Source organism: Saccopteryx bilineata, chromosome 1 (assembly GCF_036850765.1).
Source record: "Saccopteryx bilineata isolate mSacBil1 chromosome 1, mSacBil1_pri_phased_curated, whole genome shotgun sequence".
NCBI lineage: Eukaryota > Metazoa > Chordata > Mammalia > Chiroptera > Emballonuridae > Saccopteryx > Saccopteryx bilineata.
Window position 1 is genome coordinate 29,612,040 of NC_089490.1, and position 13,678 is coordinate 29,625,717.

General features: G+C 44.0%; 1 pseudogene; it reads right to left on the bottom strand.

Annotated features, from left to right (window-relative positions):
* The window catches only part of LOC136319179 (c-Myc-binding protein pseudogene), a 65,904-nt pseudogene extending 56,827 nt beyond the window's left edge, over positions 1-9,077 (bottom strand).
* Positions 9,078-13,678: the final 4,601 nt, after the last annotated feature.

The window sequence follows — 13,678 nt, forward strand, 5'->3', positions numbered from 1 at the left end:
CATGATTGTAAATATAAACTTTTCCTGTATAACACAGGCCAAGAAACATTATATTCAAAGATACACATATTTTATGAAGTTTGGGCATTAATGCCAAGATACTTTGCATTCTACTGGGAAAAGTTTAATGAGAGAAAAAGCCTATAGAATATACCTGTGTTTTTCTTTTGTCCTCTTAATAATTTTATAATAATTTTTAATTTTCCAATTAAAATTAACATACAATTTTCATTAGTTTTAGGTGTACAACATAATGATTAGATATTTCTATAATTTATGAAGAGATGAACCACCATAATGTTGCCTTTTAAATCCCCAGTTGGTTCAGCTGGTAGGATAGGTACTTCCTTTAGAGGCTCAGATTGGTTTTTTAGTTTGTTTGTTTGGTTTTTTTTGCAAGAGAGAGACAGAGACAGAGAGAGACAGATAGACAGGAAGGGAGAGAGATGAGAAGCATCAACTCGTAGTTGAGGCACTTTAATTGCTCATTGGTTGCTTCTTATACGTACCTTGATGGGAGCAGTGGCGAGAGGAAGGGGGCTCCAGCCAAGCCAGCGACCCCTTGCTCAAGCCAGCAACCTTGGGCTTCAAGCTAGAACTTTGGGATCCTATCTGTGATCCATGTTCAAGCTGGAGACCCCCATACTCAACCTGGTAAGCTTGAGCTCAAGCCCAACGAGTCCTCCCTTAAGCCAGCAATTTTGGGGTATCAAGCCTGGGACCTCAGCATCCCCAGTTGACATTCTAGCCACTGCACTACCACCAGACAGGCGAGGCTCATATTGTTGTTTTTTTTTCGTATTTTTCTGAAGTTAGATGCGGGGAGGCAGTCAGACAGACTCCCGCATGTGCCCAACCAGGATCCACCCGGCATGCCCACCAGAAAGCAATGCTCTGCCCATCTGGGGCGTCGCTCTGTTGTGGCTGGAGCCATTCTAGTGCCTGAGGCGGAGGTCACGGAGCCATCTTCAGTGCCTGGGTGAACTTTGCTCCAGTGGAGCCTTGGCTGAGTGAGGGGAAGAGAGAGATAGAGAGAAAAGGAGGGGGAAGGGTGGAGAGGCAGATGGGCACTTCTATGTGCCCTGGCCAGGAATCAAATCCAGGACTTACACATGCCGGGCCGAGGCTCTACCGCTGAGCCAACCTGCTAGGGTCTCATATTGTTTTAATGCTGCTAATTTAGCAGTAGTATTGGCCAAATGAGTACCTCTACTTTCCCCTGTGTTTACCATTGAACATCCAGGGATTACTGAAGATTTCAGTAATTGAACAGCTGTTAAGAGTTTTAAATCATAAGAACTGATTTTATCTTTTGTCTGGAAGAAGTTAAGAATCCTCTCTATTTCTAGAGTATATCAAAGCCATGGCAACATCAAAAGCGTACCTGCTGTCAGTATAAATGTAAGCCGTTTACCTTTGGCCAAACTGCAAGCTTGGATTAATAAATAGAGCTCTGCTTGTTGAGCAGAAGTTGCCTGGGGCATTGGACTGGACTCAATGGTTTCATTTAGAAAAATAATTGCATAGAGTGTCTGATAGTGGCCCGTTTCACGTTTTAGGGAAGAACTATCAGCAAACCAAACTAATTTAGCATTTTTAAGAGGTGTTCCCTGTAAATCAATTAGAAGAGTTAGTAGTCCGTTAATGTCAGGCAGTTGTGAGGGGTTTCCTGGGAGGGCACAGGAAGGAGAGTAGTAGAGTATTACAGTGAGCAATAGGCACATTAGATAAAGATAATAAAAGAACTTTGTAGGAGGTCAGTCTGCTAACAGAGAGAAGCTGAGTATGATGCGAGTTAAGTAAGGTTTCCATTGAATGAGGCACAGAAAGAGTCAGCGGGGAGCCTATTACTATCTCTTCCACATACTGTAGTAGATTGGCAAGGCCCACAATGGCTCTCACCCAAGGGAGGGAGACCTTTAGCCACCAGATCTAATTGTTGGCTACAGTATCCAAGGGTCTATGTTGGCTTTCATGTCATTGGGTCAAGACAATTAAGGCATTTCCCTTCTATCATCGACAAAAAGGGAAAAGGGCAATAGACAATTAGGATGTTCTAAAGAAGGCAGAGTATAAAGACAGCCCTTTTTTTCATTGAAGAGGACATGGGATTCCTTCCTCTGCCTGTGTGAGGGGCTCTGTCTGGTCAGCCTTGACAAGAGAGTGTAAAAGTTGAGCCATGACAGAAAAATTAGAAATCCAATTTCTACAGTATGTGACCCAATATAAGAATCCTCTAAATTGTCTTTTCATCTTGGGGACAGGAAAAGTCAAAATGCCTTGGGTCCTATCAGGATCCAAGAAATCTGAGACGTCTATCAGTCACTAAATGTCCTGGATATTTAACTTGAGTTTTACTGACTGAAGTTTCTCTTTAGGAGCTGTAAGCCCCTCTATTTGCTGGTTCTCAAGGAGGTGGGGGCTGTCTCCCAGGGCTGCTTCCTCAGAAGGGGAGTGGAGGAGGAAGTCATCCACAAAGTATAAAAGAGTAGACAGGAAGAGAATTCTATGTTGGCAATCTTTGCCTTTAAAATTTGGGACAAGTAAATCGAATTTTCATTGTAGCCCTAAAGCATTACTGTCCAAGTATATTATTGTTCTTCCTGTGTGGAAGTGCAAGAGAACTGGCTTTCAGGATAAACAGAAACACTAAGAAAAAGTACCACAGAGATCTGTAACCAAAGAAAAGGTACTTTCTAGTGGTATGGCTAAGAGTGAGGTGTGAGGGTTAGGTACGACTGGGTACTGAGGTAAGACTAGGGTGTTTCTGGCTCTTAGATCTTGAACATATCTCTATAAATTTTTTAACAGGGAAAATAGGAATATTACAAGGGCTCATTCAAGGAATGATGAGTCTTTGTTTGAGATATTCCTCAATAACGAGTTTGATTCCTTCACTGGCCTCTGCATTTAAAGTGCATCAACAAATGTTGGGCAGAGGTTTATTTTTCTCACTATGAATTTTCATTACTGGTACAAAATGAATGTGACTGATGTCAATGGCATTTTATGACCAAAGTTTTTTGTTTTGTTTTTTTAAGGGAATCTAGAAGAGATTTTGGGTCAGTTAAAGTGAAGGAGAAAAAAAAAAACTGGAATAGCTATGAATTAGTTCATGAACAAGTCCTCTTGAGGGTCATGAGTTAGAAGTTCAAGACGTAAGGTTATTTCTGCCTTCTGAGAGAAGGAACTATGGACTGTATGAGCTTTCAAGAAAGTTTCATCCTTGGAGATGAATAGGGGCACAGGGAACCAAAAGAAATTGGTAGGTTCCTTGACTCGGTCCAAGTTGAAAAGGAATTGGAAGGGCTTTGGAGACAGTCATGGCTTGACTGAAAACCATCACTTGTATGGCTTCAGTTCTCCGAGGGGGGGGAGCGGTGCAGCTGGTGGGGCTAAGAAATGATGAGCTGCCTCCGGTATCTACTTGGGCCTGGGCACCCCCTTTCTGATAGTTAAATTTCCACTAAAGACCTGGTTAGGAGGGTGGGAAAATCCCCTTTTGATCCTTGAAGCAACCCTATTGCTGAGTAAAGTTTGGCTGGAATCCTCGAGGACGATTCACAAATTTTATTGGCCTTGTAATTGCCCTTTGAGCTTTAAAACAATCTTTTTTCCCCAATGTCCAGGGCTTTTTGAAATCATTACAGACCCCTCTGAAGGGTCGTTTGCTTTGAGGACTTTGAAAGATGGATTTAGCCATCAATTGCTATAAATGTAGGCTCATTATTTGGGTTGCCTACATTTGTGCATTTAGGGCTGGTTTAGCTTTCTTTTGGTATCTTTTTGGATAGCTCAGGTGAGCTGCTCATTTCATTAAATCATGGGTTTGCATGGTGGCCCAATTAAGTTACAATTTTTTACCTGTTGTTCAAGTTCTTCTTATAGACCAGTGGTTCTCAACCTGTGGGTCGCGACCCCGGCGGGGGTCGAATGACCAAAACACAGGGGTTGCCTAAAGCCATTGGAAAATACATATTTATTATACAATACATTTAAAAAAATATATGTATTTCCGATGGCTTTAGGCGACCCCCTGTGTTTTGGTCATTCGACCCCCGCCGGGGTCGCGACCCACAGGTTGAGAACCGCTGTTACAGACCCTCACCAAAGGTCGAATTAAAATGTACTGAGGTGTCATCATTGACACCATCTATGCTGAAACAATGCTTAAAAATATTTTCATATTTTAATTAGCATATATCTATCATGCTAATTAAAACCAGTTTCATTTGGTTTTTAAAAACATTTAAAAATTTTCTTCCAATCAATAACTCAAGCAAAAGCCTCTGCATGAAGACGGTTAGCTAGCTTTCAGGCTTTGTTCATGGCTCTCACCCTCGACAGAAAAAGTCTACCATAGGATTGTGCTATCTGACAGTTTAACTTGAAATGGAGCGGGAAGGCCAGCCCCATGGAAAAGGGGAGTTTTAGTGAGTGAAGTGTGAAGTGGGGGCAGATGGGCAGGAGGCGAAAGAGCAGAAGGTGCAGATAAGGAGACATCAGAACATTAAAAGTCTCTTCAAGTTTAGTAAATTTCTGAGACAACTTGGAATTTGCTTTGGTTAATTTAGGATTTGTGTTTTGGGAAGAAGCAATTTTTAAATCATTTATATGCGTAAAGTCTTCAAAACAGCCATTAAAATACGCTCCCCATTCAGGTTACTGAGTTTTGTAGTTTCTTTCCAATTGATTGTGCAGATAGACTAACTTGTGGGATTCTCAAGAGTCCAAGTTGAACAGTTTAACCGTCGATTGTCCCAGGTCATTATGGACCAGTGAGAGCAATTTAAAGGACAAGGACCTATAATTTTTGTACATAAGTCCAGCAGCCGTTCTAGGAGGAGGCTGTCCGGAACCCATTCCCTTAGAGAGCACACTTTCCACTTTTCAAACAGTGATGACTCAGCAGATAGGCATTTTAAGTCCCGCAGACAAAATGCTGGTAACAAAGAACACCCACAGAGGTCCGAGCCTCAGCCGAGGTGGGTAGTTAGGGTCCAGGAGGACTTACCTCAGCAATCCAGGACCACCAGGGACATGATAGAGTGTAATGGACTCTTAGAGGTACCTTATTTGAGGAGGACAGAAGTCACTCTGGATCCCACTCCTGACGCCATATAAGTCGACCCATTTTGACCAACAACTGCAAGGTAACAGAAGCTGTACTTGGATCTTAGGAATTGCAATTCAGGATATACGGATATGAGTGGAAATCCAAATTGTGTTATAAAGAATAAAGAAAAAGAATTGTGTTTACAAAGACAGAAAAAGGGGGGCTCCCATAGGGATTACACAAGTAGTTTTGAAAGAGCTGTCACTGGTGCTGCCGTGCAGACTTACACTGTGCTATATATAGCATTGATTGCTTTGTGTCTATTGCTAGGTGAAAATTTTATTTCTTCATAGAGAGGTCAGTGATGCAGTGCAGAACCAGTTCCAGGAACTATATCAGGATGTATCTGTTTGTGAGTTAGCCTAGTTAAAACGTTCAGTTTCACATGGGGGGAGGTGTTATCTGAGCTTCCTGGAGGCCTTCTGGCTTCATTTTAGATTGTTCTCTTGACAATATCAATACCATTTTGATTTTTCTTCACAAACCACTCTGATAAATAGTTTAGCATTTTTATTAAAAACAACACTTACCATACAACCCAATAATTCTACTCCTGGGCATTTATCCCAGAGAAATGACAAAGTATGTTCACACACACAAAAAAATCTATATGAATGCTTATAGCAGTTGATCCTTAATAGCAAAACCCTGAATGCAATTGAGATGGTTAAACAAAACTGTGGCACATCCATACCATGGACTATTACTCAGTAATAAAAAGGAAGTAACTACTGATATATGTAACTACCTGGATGCATCTCCAGAGTATTATATCATGTGAAAAAAGCTAATTCCCAAAGATTATGTACTGGATTATGTACTCCATTTTTATAATATTCTTGAAATGACAAAATTATAGAAATAGAGAACAGATTAGTGGTCGCCAGAAGTTAATGAGGGGGTTGGAGTGGGTGAGAAAGTGAGTGTGATTATAAAATCTCAATGTGAGAAAGGGATCCTTGTGATAATGAAAATGTTCTGTATCTTGACTGTAACAGTGTCATTATCCTGGTTATGAGACTGTATTATAGTTCTGCAAAATGTTACCATAAGGGCACTGGGTAAAGGGTATTAGGCATCTCCGTAGTATTTCTTTTCCTTTTTCTTTTTTTTAAGTGAGAGGCAGGAAGGCAGAGAGACAGACTCCCGCACGCACCCTGACTGGGACCCATCCTGTAAGTTGCCTACCAGATAATGCTCTGCTCATCTGGGGTTGCTGCTCCATTGCTCTGTAACTGAGATATTTTAGCACCTGAGGCAAGGCCATGGAGCCATCCTCAGCACCTGGGGCCAACTTGATTGAATTATTCAAGCCATAGCTGTGAGAGGAGAATAGAGAGATAGAAAGAGAAGAGGGAGGGGGAAGGGTGAAGAAGCAGATAGTTGCTTCTCCTGTGTGCCCAGGCTGGGAATTGAACCCAGGACTTCCACATGCTGGGCTGACACTCTACCACTGTGCCAACCAGCCAGGGCTCTCTGTACTATTTCTTACAACAGCATGTAAGCATGTCAATCTATAATTATCTTAATATAAAAATATTAATTTTTTTTTTTTGTATTTTTCTGAAGCTAGAAATGGGGAGAGACAGTCAGACAGACTCCCGCATGCGCCCGACCAGGATCCACCTGGCACGCCCACCAGGGGGCAACGCTCTGCCCACCAGGGGGCGATGCTCTGCCCCTCCGGGGCGTCGCTCTGCCGCGACCAGAGCCACTCCAGCGCCTGGGGCAGAGGCCAAGGAGCCATCCCCAGCGCCTGGGCCATCTTTGCTCCAATGGAGCCTCGGCTGTGGGAGGGGAAGAGAGAGACAGAGAGGAAGGAGAGGGGGAGGGGTGGAGAAGCAGATGGGCGCTTCTCCTGTGTGCTCTGGCCAGGAATCGAACCCAGGACTTCTGCACGCCAGGCCAACGCTCTACCACTGAGCCAACCGGCCAAGCCTAAAAATATTAATTTTAAGAACACTCCCCATGTCTAGGTTGCAGCCTATACCAAGTAAATTACAAAACTGTAGGTGAGAACGAGCCAGGCATCAGTAGTTTTGACTTTTTATTTATTTTTTTTTTTGAGGGACAGAGAGAGAAAGAGAGGCAGGAAGGAAGAGAGAAGTCTAACTTGTAGTTGCGGTACTTTTAGTTGTCCATTGATTGCGTCTCATATGTGTCTTGATGCGGTTTGGGGTTAGGGGGGCTCCAGCCAAGTCACTGACCCTAGTTCAAGCCAGTGACCATGGGCTCAAGTCAGCAACCTTGGGCTCCAAGCCAGCGACCATGAGGTCATGTCGATGATCCCACGCTCAAGCAGGCAACACCATGCTCAAGCTGGTGACCTCAAGGTTTCAAACCTGGGACCTCAGCGCCCCAGGTCGATGCTCTAGCCACTGCAGCACCACTGGTCAGGCATATATCAGGAGTTTTTAAAGATACTCAAATGGTTCCATGGGGCAGCAAGTTTGGGAACCACTGAATTAGGCATCTCAGAAGACTCCAAGGAGATATTTAAGAAAAAGGAAAAAACATTTCCTAACGTCCTGTCTGTAAAGACACCTCCTGTGCAAAAAGGGACCGACACAAAGCATCCTGTTCCATTCTGGCCACAGCCCCAGTCACTGTGAGGGAGAGGCCTTGCCGTTTCTTACTGATCTGGCAGGCTCCTAGCCTCGAAGCTTCACTAACTGAACTTAAAGCCTAAAAGCTAACCATTTTGTTAATTGGAATAATTTAGCAAAAAATTTAAAAGTAATTTGATAAATGATGCAATTTGTTCCTATCATCATCTCAATAATCTTCACTAAATTTTAGCCTGAGAAGGTGAGTTATACAAATACTGCTAGGTTTTCCAGAACCAGCCCAAGGTATTACAGATGTGTTGTTCCATTTTAAAAATAACACTTTGCCTGGCCTGTGGTGGCGCAGTGGATAAAGCGTCGACTTGGAACGCTGAGGTCACTGGTTTGAAACCCCTGGCTTGCCTGGTCAAGGCACAATGGGAGTTGATGCTTCCTGCTCCTCCAGCCTTCTCTCCCTCTCTCTCCCCACTCCCCTCTCTAAAATGAATTTTTTAAAAAATTAACACTTCACCTACACCTGACTTGAATTTCAGCTCCTTTCAGATTCACTACCTTCTTCCCTAGAAATTTGTTGGAGACACCACTTAAACTTGCTATAACAATTAGCCTCTTAAATTGAACTGTAAGAAGAAAGTAGAGAGAAATCTTTCCTCTCATTAAACTTGGACCCAATTTCACCTTTACAGTGAATCTTACTGCACTATAGAGAGGATTTTAAAAATGTTCCTCAAAAAAAAGAAAGAAAAGAAAAGAAAAAGAAAAAAATAAAAATGTTCCTCAATTGCATGTTTTCAAGCATTACCATGACCTATTTTTCAGCCTACCTCTTCTCTTCGGACTTTCTCTTTTAAATTAAAAACATGTTTAAAATGAGTTATCAGAACGTTAATGTAATGAGTAAAGGCAGCCTTATCAGACAAGATAACCTGCTTTTCCTCAAAGATACAATTTTATTACATTAAGGGTTGTTTGCTCAAAGTGACCTGAAGAAGTCACATGGACTGACCCTGTACATCAAGTCCTCTTTCTCACCAAACCAATTTTCTGTTTGATTTCTACACCCCAAATACTACAAGTACAGTAGTGGCCCCATGGAGACTAATGGAATAGAAAAGATTGAGCTATCATTAATATTTGTTTTTGTTTTTCATTTCCAAGAAATCTATTTGGGTAAGATGAAATTAGACATGTATGCTAGTGAAGGTATGTAAACCCATGTTGCAATAGAAAAGAACATAATTCTTCTACTGTTAAGCAAAATAGAAGAGTGATGAGTCATTTCACTCAAGACAGAGGCTCTTCTGGATGTAAGTGCACACAGACACACAGTATTAAACTCAGTTAAGGTCACCCAATGAAAAACAAGCTGAGCACAAAGATTACCTCTTACCCATGACGTCAAGTTTCCATGCAGTAACATCTGGAGACTGCAGAGTCCAGATGATTGAAATAGAAGATGCAGAGGCAAGACACCACACTTATTAGCTCTTTGTGAGCACAGCTTGTTACGGAACCAATTCACTTTGCTTCTAATTCAGTTCCACAGTCCCAACCAAATACCGTCATTTGGTTCTCATAATGCATGAAGCCCTTTTCCCACCAACGGCCTTTTCTCAGGCCAGTCCTGCTGCCTTCAATATGGTTCCCCTGACTCCTTGCCTGCTGGCTCCCTCTCAGACTTCAGGTTTCCATTAAAATAATATCCCTTCCCAACCTCCTCATTCCAGAGTAAGTCTCTGAATCGGCACCACGTTTATTTCTGAGTCCTATTCTAGGACTTGATATGAACAGGTATCTATTTGTGAAATTAACAAATGCTTCCTCCAAAAAATTAATAAATGCTCCTTCCAGCTAAAAAAAAGCAGATACTACACTATTCCTTAGGACAGCAGTTCTCAACTTGTGGGTCGCGACCCCGGCGGGGGTCGAACGACCAAAACACAGGGGTCGCCTAAAGCCATCACATTTTTAAATAAAATATGTATTTCCGATGGCTTTAGGTGACCCCTGTGTCCGATGGCTTTAGGCGACCCCTGTGTTTTGGTCGTTCGACCCCTGTCGGGGTCGCGACCCACAGGTTGAGAACTGCTGCCTTAGGAGAACTTTAGTGACTAATCAAAATTGGCTACAGCTTTAGTTAAACACACACAGAAACCCATATGATAATGAAAAACAAAATATGTAATGATTAGCTCAAGCCATTCATGATCAGTGGCTAATGCCAGTTGCTCAGGTAGCATTTTAAGTAGGTGCCACTCTGAGCATCCTGTGACCCAGGCCTGTTTCACAGGGGTTCCCTTTTCTGCACACTTACCTGCATCTACTGCTTTATAAATCAAAGCGCCTCTTGAAATAGATTTTAAGCTCTCACAAAGCAAGGACTATTCTTTTAATAACAGCAAACACTATTGATTATTTCCTATGTGCCAGTCATAATGTTATGTGCTTTTCTGTATTAGTTAATATATGCAATGGAGCCATGATTTGAACCCAGGCAGAATGATGTCACAGCCCACCACACTCTTTCCTTAAACCTGAATCTAACTCTTCTCAGCTGTTTGCATGGCCTTTGGCAAGTTGCCTCAGTTTCTTCCTCTGTAAAATGGGCATGACATTGGATCAAAGAAGTTGATACCTAAAGATGCCTAGAAGGTAGCTGGCACATAATAAATACTCATTAAATGTTAGTTGTTATTATTGTTTATAGGAAAGTCCCCAGTCCTGGGAAATCCCTTAGTCCCAGTTTTAGCGTGGAAAGTCCCATGTCCTTGGCAGAAGTTCCAAATAGGTCCAAAATTCAGGCCTAGGACAGGGGGTCTGTTGCTGTCTTGTTGTCACTCTTCACTGCCCTGCCTTTTTCAGAGCCGTCAAAATTCCTCTTTATGTCCTATAATTGCCTCTCCCCCCCACATACAATATTTCAGAAAACTACTCCTTAGTCAACAGGTCGCAATGGAGAAATTAACTTTTTTCGAATAAACATTCTTCTACATAGACAATCTCCCTGTTTTCCTATTTACTGCTAAGTTTTTAAACTATCCCTTAAGAGTAAACTGATGCTTGAAAATCACTTTGACAAGGATAAAACGCCTTGCCTACCCTAACGAAACCAGAGCATCTAGTGCCCCCTGCTGCCTTTTCTAGGAAAGGCAGTGAAATAAGAAAAGCTTGATTTTTATTGACAGTGAATTTTCGCTTATCGAGCTCTAAAATAGAAATCGGTATAAATACCCCAAATTTAAATTCGATTCACATTTTATCTCTTCTTAAATTCATCTCCTTGAATTTTAGTTATTTGCTTTGCCTTTGCAAAAACTGACTTTTGCTTAATTATACTTTTCTCATTTATACCCACTTTCCTTGAATTTGCTTTAGGGTGTTTGACTTGAGGGATGTGCACTGGTTTTTTTGTTTTGTTTTGTTTTTTAACAGAGACTAAGAGAGAGTCAGAGAGAGGGATAGACAGGGACAGACAGGAACGGAGAGAGATGAGAAGCATCAATCATCAGTTTTTCGTGGCGACACTTTAGTTGTTCATTGATTGCTTTCTCATATGTGCCTTGGCCACTGGCCTTCAGCAGACAGAGGAACCCCTTGCTAGAGCCAAGGATCTTGGGTCCAAGCCCGCACTCAAGCTGGCGACCTCAGGGTCCCCAGTCCGACGCTCTATCCACTGCGCCACCGCCTGCACTGGTTTTGTCTTACTTTCGGCTCTTTTTTCAGTTCCGTGAAGCCCTGACAGCGGTGCGCGGTGACGAGAGGCTGCGTCATCAGCAGATGGACGGGCGACATCCTGGCCTTCCCGTGAATGGGGACAGGCAGTCATCCCTCTGGGTCCGGGACCCTTCGCGGCGCTGGCCCCTCTGAGTTCTAAAAGCGCAAATTCCCCCAATTTAGAGCGCGCGCCGTTGAAGCCAATGGGACGCCGGCGCATGATTGAGTGTCAGGCAGGCTCAGCCAATGAAAACGAACTTTGGCGAGGAGGGATCGCCCTTCAACTTGGGCCTTATAAATGCGGCCGCCCGCTTCTGCCAAAGCCAGATGTGTCTGTTGAGGCGGCTTAGTGGTAGGTCCGGCTCTGCGGCGTCCACTGCGACCACCGCGCTGAGCCTAGCGGCCGGGTCTGCCCCGTATGTCAGAGGCCGATGAGGGAGACCGGCCCATGGAGACCACCAGCACGAGGCCGCCCTGAAGGCGGATCGTCTCGGATCGTCTGCAGGGACCAGGAGTCCCTGACCTGGCACCAGGAGGCCGCCGAGGCTGACCAGATGGCCTGCGGCAGGACCCAGGAGGACGTGGTGTAGGTGCTGTGGGGTGGGTGGGAGTTGTTGGGTGGACTTCGGGGTCGTCCCGAAACCACCTAGCGGGGAGGGCCGGGTGGTCGAGAGGAAGGTGTGCGCTTGGACCTGGGGCAAGCCGGGTCGAAGTTGGGGTCTCCATCCTCCCCTGCAGCTGGGGATGGAGTCACAGTCCGACCGCAGTCTCCGCTCCAGGAAGGGCAAGTGTCTTGAGAATGACATCTGGGTTCAGGATAAGACAGAGATAAACATTCGCGTAACATTTTAATGCGAGGGTTGGTTTTGTGTCTTTGGTTTAAAAACAAACAAAAGCTCTCAGTTGGGAGGAATACCCAGGGCCTGGTGGGTGAGGTTGCCTGGCCTTTCCTTCGCCCGTCCCGGGGGTGCCAGGGTCTTGAGACTTGTTAGGGCCCACATGGAGCTGAGATTTCAGTCAGGAGGTAGTGTTGGTTTGTTAACATCTTTCCAAGGTAGTCTTTCAGTAAGGACCTAGGTGTGTGGGTGTAGATCTTGGCTGCGGACAGTGGCTTTATTTATAATTTTTCCAGTGAAAGATTTGGAAAATCCAGCTCTTCCTTAGCTCATGGATTCCTTCTAAGACATTCTAAACTCACAGCTTCCTTGTTAAGATTTCTTGTTGCTAGGTGCCTCACCCTGCCATTTCAGAAAACGGCTCTGGAAATGGCAGCCACAAGCACCCAAAAGACTATGTTACCGAATTTGGAGAGGTCGTCATTGATCATCCTATAAAAATGGACCCCAACACTGGAAGATCAAGAGGGTTGGGGTTTATCCTCTTTAGAAATGCAGCCAGTGTGGGGAAGGTAAGCTGTGTACTCTGATAAGGGCTGAGGAAGGGCTGAGGAGTTGCTTTCTTAAAGAACAGCATGATCACAATCAGTTTGTCTGGGCCGCACGTGGCCACTTGTCCTGGGGGAAAACTAAAGTTTAGGGACTTGCTCTTGTAAAGATTTAGGCGCGGAGTAGAAAGTGTATGGGTCGGCCTGGTCCAGGTAGAGGATGGTAGACATTTATTACCTGTTTTTGTGCCCATGTGGAGCACTGCACTACATACTTTGTTGAATGTGAGGATTGGGAAAACCATCCAAAGATGCGATAAGATAGGCATTGTATGTCAGTCCACATAAACTAGGGCTGGAGAAGAGTCAGTCACTAGAGGAGATCGCACAGTGAGTAGGGGGTGGAGCAGTGAGGATTCCAAGCCCAGCAGCTTCGCTGCAGCCTGTGGTCTTAATCCAGAGGTCCCCAAACTTTTTACACAGGGGGCCAATTCACTGTCCCCCAGACCGTTGGAAGGCCGGACTATAAAAAAAACTATGAACAAATCCCTATGCACACTGCACATATTTTAAAGTAAAAAAACAAAATGGGAACAAATACAATATTTAAAATAAAGAACAAGTAAATTTCAATCAACAAACTGACCAGTATTTCAATGGGAACTATGGGCCTGCTTTTGGCTAATGAGATGGTCAATGTCTGGTTTCATATTTGTCACTGCTAGCCATAACAAGTGATATGAAGCGCTTCCGGAGCCGTGACGTGTGTCCTGTGTCACCGGAAGTAGTACTGTCTGTGAGCGACGCTGCACTTTGCGGCACCACCACATACAGTGCTCCTCTCACTGACCACCAATGAAAGAGGTGCCCCTTCCGGAAGTGCGGCAGGGGCTGGAT